The sequence below is a fragment of the Chelonoidis abingdonii genome, chromosome 7 (assembly GCF_003597395.2).
Source record: "Chelonoidis abingdonii isolate Lonesome George chromosome 7, CheloAbing_2.0, whole genome shotgun sequence".
Taxonomy (NCBI): Eukaryota; Metazoa; Chordata; order Testudines; family Testudinidae; genus Chelonoidis; species Chelonoidis abingdonii.
In genome coordinates this window covers 57273057-57283276 of record NC_133775.1, presented here as the reverse complement: position 1 = coordinate 57283276, position 10220 = coordinate 57273057, and the positions used below count along the sequence as shown (strand labels likewise).

Here is a 10220-nt window from a genome sequence, read left to right as displayed (position 1 = left end):
TGGGAAATGGGCGTGGGAGGCAGTGCGCTGTCACGTGACACAGGAGAGAGTATCGCCTCCCCCCGAGAACGGGGTAGGTGCGTCACGCGAGGCGTGCGTCCCCCCGCCCCCGTACGGCGGGGTGGGGCAGGCGCCTCGCGCCCTCAGGCTGAGGGGAGGCGAAAGTGTCCTTCGAGGCCACGTCCCCAGCGGGATGAGGGCTAAGCCCTCAGCTCCTGGAGTCCCCTGCTGAGGGCAGAGGTGCCGTTTCCCAGCCCCCAATTATAGCTGGCAAGAAGGCCTGAGTCTGCAGAGAGCCTGGCGCAGTAGCTGAGAGAGGTGACCACCCCTGTGCGTCTGAATGGTGTAGTGATGCCACGCCCCATTGCTGGGGGCAGGGTCCTGTAAACACCCTGTCTGGGGGCTTTGTGTAGCAGGAAACAAGTGCAACAGGCCCCAGGCCACCCGTGGGCCAGTTTGAAGCCAGAGAGGCTTATTGGGGGGTGGTTTGTCCCCTGGTCAATACTGAGGCAAAACTGAGCATGGTTTTGTCTAGTAACATGCACAGAAGGCATCATTTTAAAGAATGTGCCAGTGCCACCGATATGACCTAATGTGCACTGTGCATCTCAGTTCATACTGGTGGGAGCAGAGTGATGTGCTCTTCAAAATGGCATAGTGTGTGAGGCATGAGCTTGCACACACATCACCCTGGCAGGGTGTTCCTGGAGGTACCAGAATGTCCAGAATTCTGGGGATCCTTCAGTGCCCACTCTATGCACCCATCTAAGCAGTTACTTCCTGGCCTTTGGATTTCCAGGGAACCCCTGCTCCCCTTGAGGAGGGGAATCTGCTACCACTCTTGGGGTTACAGAAGGGGGCCTCATCTCACTGCTTTTGCCTGAGTGGGAAGATAGTACCCCTGCCACCACAACTCCAAGTGGAAGGTGGGATCACAGTATGGGAGAACCATGTTACAGTGTCTAGGGCCTTGATCTGGCCCTATCCACCCTATTTGTTTCCTTCCTTACAGGTGGAGCTGGCAGCAATGCCTAGATTTAAAACTGCATAATATTTTCCATTATAACATTCTATTTTCAGCAACAGAGAGTCCTGTGGCACCTTATAGACTAAGAGAAGTATTGGAGCATAAGCTTTCTCCAGTATGCTCCAATACTTCTCTTAGTCTATAGGGTGCCACAGGACACTTCATCACTTTTTTACAGATCCAGACTAACACAGTTACCCCCTTTGACACTCTGTTTTCAGTTGATTAAACTTTGCGAAACTTTAACCAGCTGGGTTGAGATTTTCCATGCCAGATGTCTGCCTCAGGCTGAATTTTGTTGGGAGTTTTAGCAAAAACAGTATAGCCATTTCCAAGAATGAGATTATTTTGACAATGTTTAAAAACAAAAACAAAAAAACCCTTACAGCCATATATTTAAGAAGTTCTAGTGCCTTCCTGGTTTGGAGTAAGGACTTGAAATGGGTGAAGAGAGAGAGAGTTCTGGTTTCAGGGAGATTTCTTTTACTGTCCCTGTGAAAATCCACCCAAATTTGGCCAGTTATAAATGTTTGAAAACGGCCAATAGCACATGGCTCGATAGTGGTTAAGAGATGAAAATCTCCTTATATTCCAGCCCCACAGTGTTCTCTAGGCAAATGTCCCAACAGTACTGCATTGAATAAGTACATCCTGCATTGGGCTGGCTTAGCTTCTTTGCCCTGCCTCACTGCATTCCCAACTGGTTTTCTACAGAACAGTTTGCCTGTGCTTTTGGAACCTTGCTCCTCAACACCTCTCTCATAGGGAAATAGGTTTTACTTTACAGGAGGCACTGAGAGGGAGAGGGAGGAGCGGGAATGGGGCGCTGTGACGTTCCCCTCTGGTGTTCTGGACCAGTGATCTGTTAGGTCACTCCAATCCTTGACTCTGGGAGCCAGCCTTACTCTGCTGTGAGAACTCCCACTCCTGGGCTGTTCATGCACAGCCTCTAGCATGTAAGCTGCTCCCTTGGACTGTGCAACTGAATGACACTAGCCAATGTCTCCGGTCCCAGACACTACTCTAGGATCCTCCATCTTGCAGTGTTCAGTTATGCCACTGGATGCTGCAAGCTTATATGAGTTCATCAGTTTAACAAAGAAATTGATATGTACCAGGCTTGTTATCCTAAGGGGAGTCTCTGACATGGTTCAAACCAAACACACTGCTTCAGGTAGAATAAACAAACAGATTTATTAACTACAAAGATAGATTTTTAAGTGATTATAAGTCAAAGCATAACAAGACAGATTAGGTCAAATGAAATAAAAGCAAAATGTATTTTAAACTGATTTTAACGTTTTCAGTGCATTTACAAACTTAGATGCTTCTCTCCACAGGCTGGCTGGTTGCTGTTCAGCCAGGCTCTCCCTTTTGATCAGCGCTTCAATTGCTTGGTGTGGTGTCTGTAGATCAGAGGTTCTCAAAGTGGGGGGCAAGACCTCTTGGGGTCAGGAAGTTATTACATGGGGGGGGGTCATGAGCTGTCAGCCTCCACTCCAAATCCTGCTTTTCCTCCAGCATTTATAATGATGTTAAATATATAAAAAGATGTTTTTAATTTATAAGGGGGGGTCTCACTCAAAGGCTTGCTGTGTGAAAGGGGTCACCACTAAAAAAAAGTTTGAGAGCCACTGCTGTAGATGTAGGTAGAAGAGAGAGAGAGTGGCAAATATCTCTCCCTTCTATCATGTTCTTCCCTCTTGGCTTTGCTCCTCTCCCTGCCCCCCCTTCAAAGTCTGGTGAGCATTACCTCATCGCAGTCCCAAACTGATCAAAGAGAAGGGGAGTAACTCACTTGAGAGTCCAACAGATCCTTTTGTTGCTGCCTAGGCCAGCATCCTTTGTTCCTGTGAGGCTGGGCTACCTTTGTCCCATACATGCCCTGATGAGGTGTGAACTGCCTCTCTGGTCTTGGAGAGTTTTTGCCTGGGCTTATTTTAAATCATGAAGACACATTTTCAGCCTCATAACTATATACATGAAATTATAATCTATGACATTACTATAACAACCATTACTATAATATCATTAAAACAACCATGATCAGTGCATCATGAGCCTTCCGAAGACACTCAATGCGACAAACTTTGCATTGGATGCTACACAATCATTTTACAAGGATGAACATGGGGGTGCTGGGTGTTCCACCCCGAGGTACAGAGCGACACAGGCGCACTCGGGAAAGGGGGTGGAAAGAGGCGAGGAAGAGGAGTAGTACAGGTGGAGCGGGTGCGGGAAGAGGTGGGGTGAGGGTGGGCCTTGGGAGAAGGGGTGAAGTGGGGACAGGGCTTGGGGCTGAACGGGGGCCTTGGGGGTCTGTGAAAAAATTTAAATCAAAATGGGGGTCCTTGGGTTGCTAAAGTTTGAAAACCACTGATTTAGAGGTACAGAGTGCCACAATGACTTTCACCTTTTCTAACACTGCTGTGAGCCTGTATAAGCTACAAGTAATGCTGATGCTAGTGAAAGTTGACCAGGTCTTAGAATATCTGATAAGATTATGTGGTGGGCCTGTAATTTCTCAGCAGCTATGTTGAAAGTAAGAAGGTATCAGAAACAGAAGATACATTTTCTATATTTGCTATTATTTCTTTCTCCCTTTGTGGTTTTTATCTTGGTCTTAAAGGGAACAAATTTTGATTTCATCAGTAACTCAAGACCATTCAAACTGATTTTGCCCTCTTTTCCCTGAAATGGACAGCTAACCCTTCTTCCTTAATACTGGTTAAACAGTGTCAAACTGAGGATTGTCTCTAGAGAAGATTGCACAACTAAAGGAAAGGCAATAAGAGAACTAAGTTAAATGAGATTTACTAATTTCAAATGCTGTAACTGTGTTTCATTTCCTCTTTTGTGTGTGTGTTTTAGTAAAAGATTTTAAAGGTTTTCAATGGTGGGAATAAGCCAGCGATAACTTGACATTAACGCCTACACAATAATTAATTTTTCAATGTTATAACAGTCAACTAGGGTTTTAATTGCACCTCATCCCTTGCAGGGCCCTGAAACATCTCAGAACTGACTTCTCTGATCCTCCAATTGCAAAAGACAGTCTCACAATGGGGGACAGAACACACTTTCTGACTGAGGTAGGTGAGGCTGATCATTTCTCATGCACCCAGAATATTGCTCTAGGGGAGGTGGTTACATGTGAGCAATGAAAAGAGGCTACGGTGATGGGGGCAGGGGATTGGACTCGATGACCTCTCGAGGTCCCTTCCAGTCCTAGAGTCTATGAGTCTATGAATCTTTAGAAATATCAGTAGCTGGGTAAGTGGGAATCATGAGAATTGTTTGGCAACTTGCGTGTAGCATGCAAAGGGAGCAGATACCATGAGATTTCTAATTACTGTGTTTGTGCTACAAATTGGTACCAGTGACACACGGAGATGTAGGAGATTGATCCTGAAAATTAAATATAGCTTGCTAGGAAGAAGGCTCCATGGCAGGACTTCTGTAGTCGCTTTCTCTGAAATGCTTCCAGTTCCACACTCTGGGAAGCTAGACAGGAAAGCTGTCAGGTAATGAGGGGCATTCAAGTCAGGCAGAGACATATGTGAGAGATGTCAGTAGTACAAAGGTATCTCTGCATCCAGACAGGACACACAATACAGCAGAACTGGAACAAGGGTTGGTAAATATCAGAGGTAACTACTATTAAATCAACATGGTATCAGATGAAGAGGTTAAATAAAAATGGATGCATGGTCCAAAAATAAACCGTAAATGTCTATATAAAATTCAAGAAGCTTACCAATGGAAATACGTTTTCACATAATGCACAGCTAGCCAGTGGAACTCATTTCCACAGGAATCACTGAGGGCAAGAGTGTAGCAGGATTCAGAAAGGAATTATTGATATGGATAATAAGAGTAGCCAGATTTGTGTTACACACAAAAATAACCAAGGGTTCTGGAAGGGAGATAATCCCTCTTGGTTTGGGGCTGAAGCCAAACTCTCAACTATTGGGGGATTTAGGAGGAACTTTCCCTGGGCCAAGTTAATCTGTAATCATGCTAAGTATTCCAATTTCCCTGGGAGACTCCTGATTTTGTGTACTCTCTCCCTGTCTCCTAAGCAACTGCTTGAAAATCCCATTTTTATGAGAGCAAATAGTCACGGAGTAAGCTCATAAAATGAGAAAACTACAGAGCAAAGGATGGTGATAGAGCAGCCAAAGGGCAGTGCTTCACAATAGGGGAAGGATGGTCCAGTGGGTAGAGACCTGCCTAGGTGATGTGAGACCGAGGTTCAATTTCTTGCTCTGGTATGGACATTCTGTGTGACCTGAGGCAAATCATGTGGCCTCTCTGTGCCTCTGTAAAATGGGGATGATAATGCTTCCCTACCTCATGGGTGTTGGGAGGCTAAATACATTGTGAAGCCTTCTGAGATCTACTGATGAAAAGTGCTATATAATAAATAGACATTATTATTTATTTTCATTATTAATTAACAGAATGGGGCCATAGACTTGGAATGAGCAGGGAGAGCAAACCCTGGTGCCTGGTGTGGATTATGAAGTACATGATGGCACCATAGTAGACTGAGCCAGTGGGCGGATTAATGAGGAAAGGGGGCTGTTATTTGGCCTGGAGGTGGAGTCATGGTGCCACAAGAGATAGTGGGGAGGAAGGCCATTATCACTGAGGACATAAGGGGAATTTTACTGGGACCAAGTTGGGATTTGGCAAGGACACCTGAGTTCACACCCTGATCCTTGAGCAGAAGGGGTCAAAAGTTCCATAAGATCTTTAACTCCTCCCCCCCCCAACCCCCCCGGCTGCATGTGCCACATAATTTTGCATCTCATTATGCAGCACAGACTGTTTATTTTACTATAGGCTTCTGCTCCTTAAAGAGGATTATGGTATGACCTCATGCTCTGCTCTGGTCTTCTGGGTGTAGTTGATGTACTGAGACCTATGTGTGGGCTTTCCTCCAGACTTACTTTGGAGCTTGCTTTGGTATCAATGATTGTTAACAAGAACCATAAACCAAACAAAAATATCTTGTGATATTTATTGTTGCACGATCCTTCCAATTCTTCTGTCAACCTAGCTGTGATTACTGTGGGGGGTTAGGTTGACCTAACTATGGTGCATGGGCTGTGACATTTTTTACAGCCCTGAGCAATATAGCTACTGCCTCTCTAGGATGTAGGCTAACTACAGCGACAGAAAATCCACTTCTGTTGCTGTAGTTTCTAATTTACGGTACTACAGCAGCATAGCTGCAGCCGTACTGCTATAGCACTTGTCGCGTAGACATAACCCAAAGGAAGGACAACTCAATTGGGATCTGAATGTCAAGCTGTAACAAGGATCCTTTTTGCTGGATACACAGGACATAACTGGGATAGAGAGAGAAAACCTGTTCAAATTATGCATGCTTCTGAAACTTCTTTGGTACTGTAACAGAACCATTTCAAGTATATCAGTTGAAAGAACACAGAAAAATGACTCATAATAAGAACTATAAAACAAAAATACCCTTAGATTTATTGTTGCACAGTCCTTATTGGGAGTTAGATGCCTGGCACTTCTGACAATCACACTAAGTGATTATCTGCAAATTTAGGTGCCTCAATACTTTTTGAAATCTGGTGTTTAACAGATTGCTGTAATAAGATCCTGTTCTGGGTTTTCCCCACCAGATGTATTAACACTAGTTTGTATTCAGAAGCTGAGCCAGTAAGTTCCTAATCTTTTGGTGTAGGTTTTTATTTATGTATTTGTAATTCTAGTTTAAATCTGTACCAGTTTAGTAAATCTATGTAGCTGTTGTAGTTGAAAATCATTCTAGACTCTGTTAAGCAGCAGTCCCTTTTTCTTTCATTTTTAGAAGTGTCTGAGTCATTCTAATCTTGAATTTATAAATAAATAAAGCATGTGCAAAATGGATAGGAGCTTTGAAGCATCGTTTAGCAGGACATGACTGCTGCAGTTTGAGATGAGAGAGACCTATTAGGTCATCATGCCCACCGCCCTGTAATAGTGGGATATAGTCCCCAGAGAGAGGATGTGTAGGTTGGTACACTTAAACTGAGCCAAAGGATCAAAAAGAACCAATGCTTCTATTCATCTTGATTCTTTTAATGTATGTGTGGCCCTATCTACCTGGTATGGAAATTTTCTTACATTTCATAGTTGCTAACAGCACAGGTTCAGCTTCCCGGGTGTTAACAACAATACTGGGCATCCTAGTGTAGATTGGTCACTGGTTGCCATGGGTATTTGCATATCTAATTGAGGCTATGTTAAAAATACCTGCAGCCCATGTATGCTAGAGCATCCTAATACTGGCTGAGAGGAAGTGGTATTAGCCGGGGGCTCTCAGTGTGTTTGTGTGTGCGAGAAAGTAGGAAGGACCTGGTTTGATGGTGTGTTTTCCAGCCAAGAGGCAATGTCATGAATACTCAGTGAGCCTCATGAGGGGCACGCTAAGGTTTCCTTCACTGAATGATGAACACAAGTTTAAACAACAAAAAATCAGTGAAGTGCCTAGCCCTCTTCAGTTGTTGTTTGCATCACAAGCTGTGTCCTGTCCAGTTTCTTTTATCTTGTATTGTTTTTCCTTCCAGGTGGGGTTGTGGCTCCCTGCTGATTTAATCTTTTAGGTTTCCCTTCTCCATCATCTCCTGCTGCAATGATTTTGATGTCGCTTGCAAAAAGGCCACCTTTGTCTGAGAGCCCTTTCCCCTCCCCCGTTGAGGAGCTATTTTGGGAAACAGCAGCTGAGCTGGAGGATTGTTGTTTGTCAAACCCTTCCAGACCACTTAGATCCCATGCAGAGAATAGAGTGAATAGTCACATCCTTTCTTCTGCCTCCTTTTCCTACCCCCCTGTGACCTGGGAGGAAATGGGGAATGCGCCTTTTCCAGGCAGGGAGAGAGACATAGAACACCACACATTGACACACAATCACAAACAACAGACATACTCTATAGTCAACCACAGCTGCGAGGACAACACTGAGACGTTCACAACAACCAGTCCAAGTTCAAAGAAAGACCCTGACACATCCAGAAACAGAGCACACGCTAAACCAATCGTGGCACAGGCTATGAAGCACAGAAACACTCTAAAACCAATCACAGCCCAGAGAGAAACACCCACACACATACACATTCCCATTAATCAAAGCAGAGAGAGACTTCTCACACACATACAACCACAAGCCCAGAGACTGGCAGGCAGACAACAAAGCCACTCAGGGCTCTGACCTCAAAAGCCACCATGTGACTCTGTCTGAAACTTACTGCATTACATCAGACTGGAAATAAAAGAAAAGTGTTGGGACCAAAATATTGGCCTTCTTAAAAGGGCAATCGCATCCACAGTTTTAAGGAGGACTGGATTGTTTCCTTGAGTGCTATTCCCGTCTGCCTTCTTGCCTGGCTTGCCGATGTCATAGAGTTGTGGGAAAGGCATGTTTATAATAAAACCCTTTTATTTTGTGTAGTCTTAAAGTGCAGGACCCATTTAGGATCGTGATATATGCTGAGGTAGAATTGGGAGAGTCTCTGTGTAGGCTTGAAACAGGGTTTGGCCAAGCACTGGGCAGCTGTGATTTAGTTCTATGGAGATAGGTGACACTGGAAATATAAAGGTATTAGTTAATGCCTGTAAAATTTAAGGTTATATGATAGTTGGCACTTATGTAGCACTTTCCATGCAAGGATCTCTCAGCACTTTATGAGCAGTGAAGCCTTTCACCTCTACGTGACTGGTGATGTTATGTCCATTTTAGAAATGGAAATGCAGGCAAAGAAGTTAAGATCAACATTTTCAAAAGTGGCGACTGACTTAGGATACCTTAATTTTTGAGTGTCCAACTTGACACACAGAATCAGTGCCCACTTTTGAAAATATAGTGGTTCGCCCAAGGACACGGAACAAATCTGTGATAAAACTGAGAATCTTTGTATTCCCTGCTTTGAAGCAATAGATGGTGCTTTCTCTCTAAATACCTGTCAGCTTTTCCCAGGAGGGACGAATCACTGCTTACTAGCTTCCTCCACTTGTCTGTTGCCCTGCACATGGCTTGTTGGGCCATCAGAGGCAAGTTGCTCCTTGCGCTCCTCCCTTTTTCTCCTCTTCTCTCTTCTCTCCAGTGAGGAAGCCGATAACATCTGGTGTCAAATGAAATGACTCCGTAAAGTCAGTGGTATAAATAAATGTCTGTTGTAGCTTCTCTGAAGCCAGTCAAATTAAACCAGGGATGAAAATGGCCCTATACACTAACTTAAATCATGTGCTTACCTTGTATGTGTCCAGGCAAATCAGCAGCTGCCTTCCATAGGTGTCAATGGCTAACCAAGATGCAAGGCAGAGGAGACTTGGGCCCAGAAACTTAATGTATAGCAGAAACATGACTAGAGAGAGTCCCAAGCTGCAAAGTCCAGGTACACTGATGATCAAGAGGGAGCTTATGCCAAGCCCCTTATTAATAGAGTTGACCTTTGATCCTGGTAAAGGATCTCAGCTTACTATTTGTTTCGTAAAAGGAAGGCTCGAGCTCTTTTTCTTGGGAAGTAAAATGTGTACCCACACAAACTGATTGCTAAGGCTGAAAGAAATGTGCAGCTGGGCTCCACTTCTGCAGCAAGATTTCTCGCCATGTACACACACCGCATACAGTTTTTATAGGAGATGAATCAGTTCAGTTTGGCAGGTATCCCACACAATCATCTCACTAACCTTCTCCAAAATCTTGCTTTGTACTTACCCATGCGATAGTTGTAGACAGAAATTGATTATACTTGGTTAACGTGACCAAAAATTGATTGAGGGAGTTGCATGAAGGGGAGGGGTCTTTACACAAGGAATACCACTTTCATTGCTCACTGTGGCAGGAAATATCTGTGGGAGCTGCTTCTTAAAATGTTGGCAGCTTATCACTGTTGGATATGGCTCCAACTTCAAGGGTTGGGGAAGTTTTATATTGAAGTCTTGGCCCTTCTTTAATCTTGACTCATCTTAGGATTTGTCTGCATTGCAATTAGACACCCACTGCTGGCCCATGTCAGCTGGCTCGGGCTAAGGGGCTGTTTAATTGTTTTGTAGACTTCAGGTTTGTGCTGGAGCCTGGGCTGTGAGACCCTGCAGTCCAGCCCCAAATGTCTGCAATTAAAAAGCCACTTAGCCTGAGCCCTGTAAGCCCAGTCACCTGGCCTGGGCCAGCTAA

The 10220-nt window shown here is 44.5% G+C and overlaps 1 long non-coding RNA gene across 2 annotated transcripts in view; it reads left to right on the top strand.

Annotated features, from left to right (window-relative positions):
- LOC116834235 (uncharacterized) overlaps window positions 1–10220 on the top strand; it is a 113597-nt gene continuing 103377 nt past the window's right edge. Inside the window, exons 1-3 of one of the 2 annotated variants that reach the window (XR_004375897.2) lie at window positions 1–318; window positions 4029–4119; window positions 7615–8234. This is a non-coding gene — a long non-coding RNA (uncharacterized LOC116834235). Of the gene's footprint in view, window positions 319–4028; window positions 4120–7614; window positions 8235–10220 lie in introns of those variants that run through there. The other variant, XR_012656335.1, reaches the window with a different exon arrangement.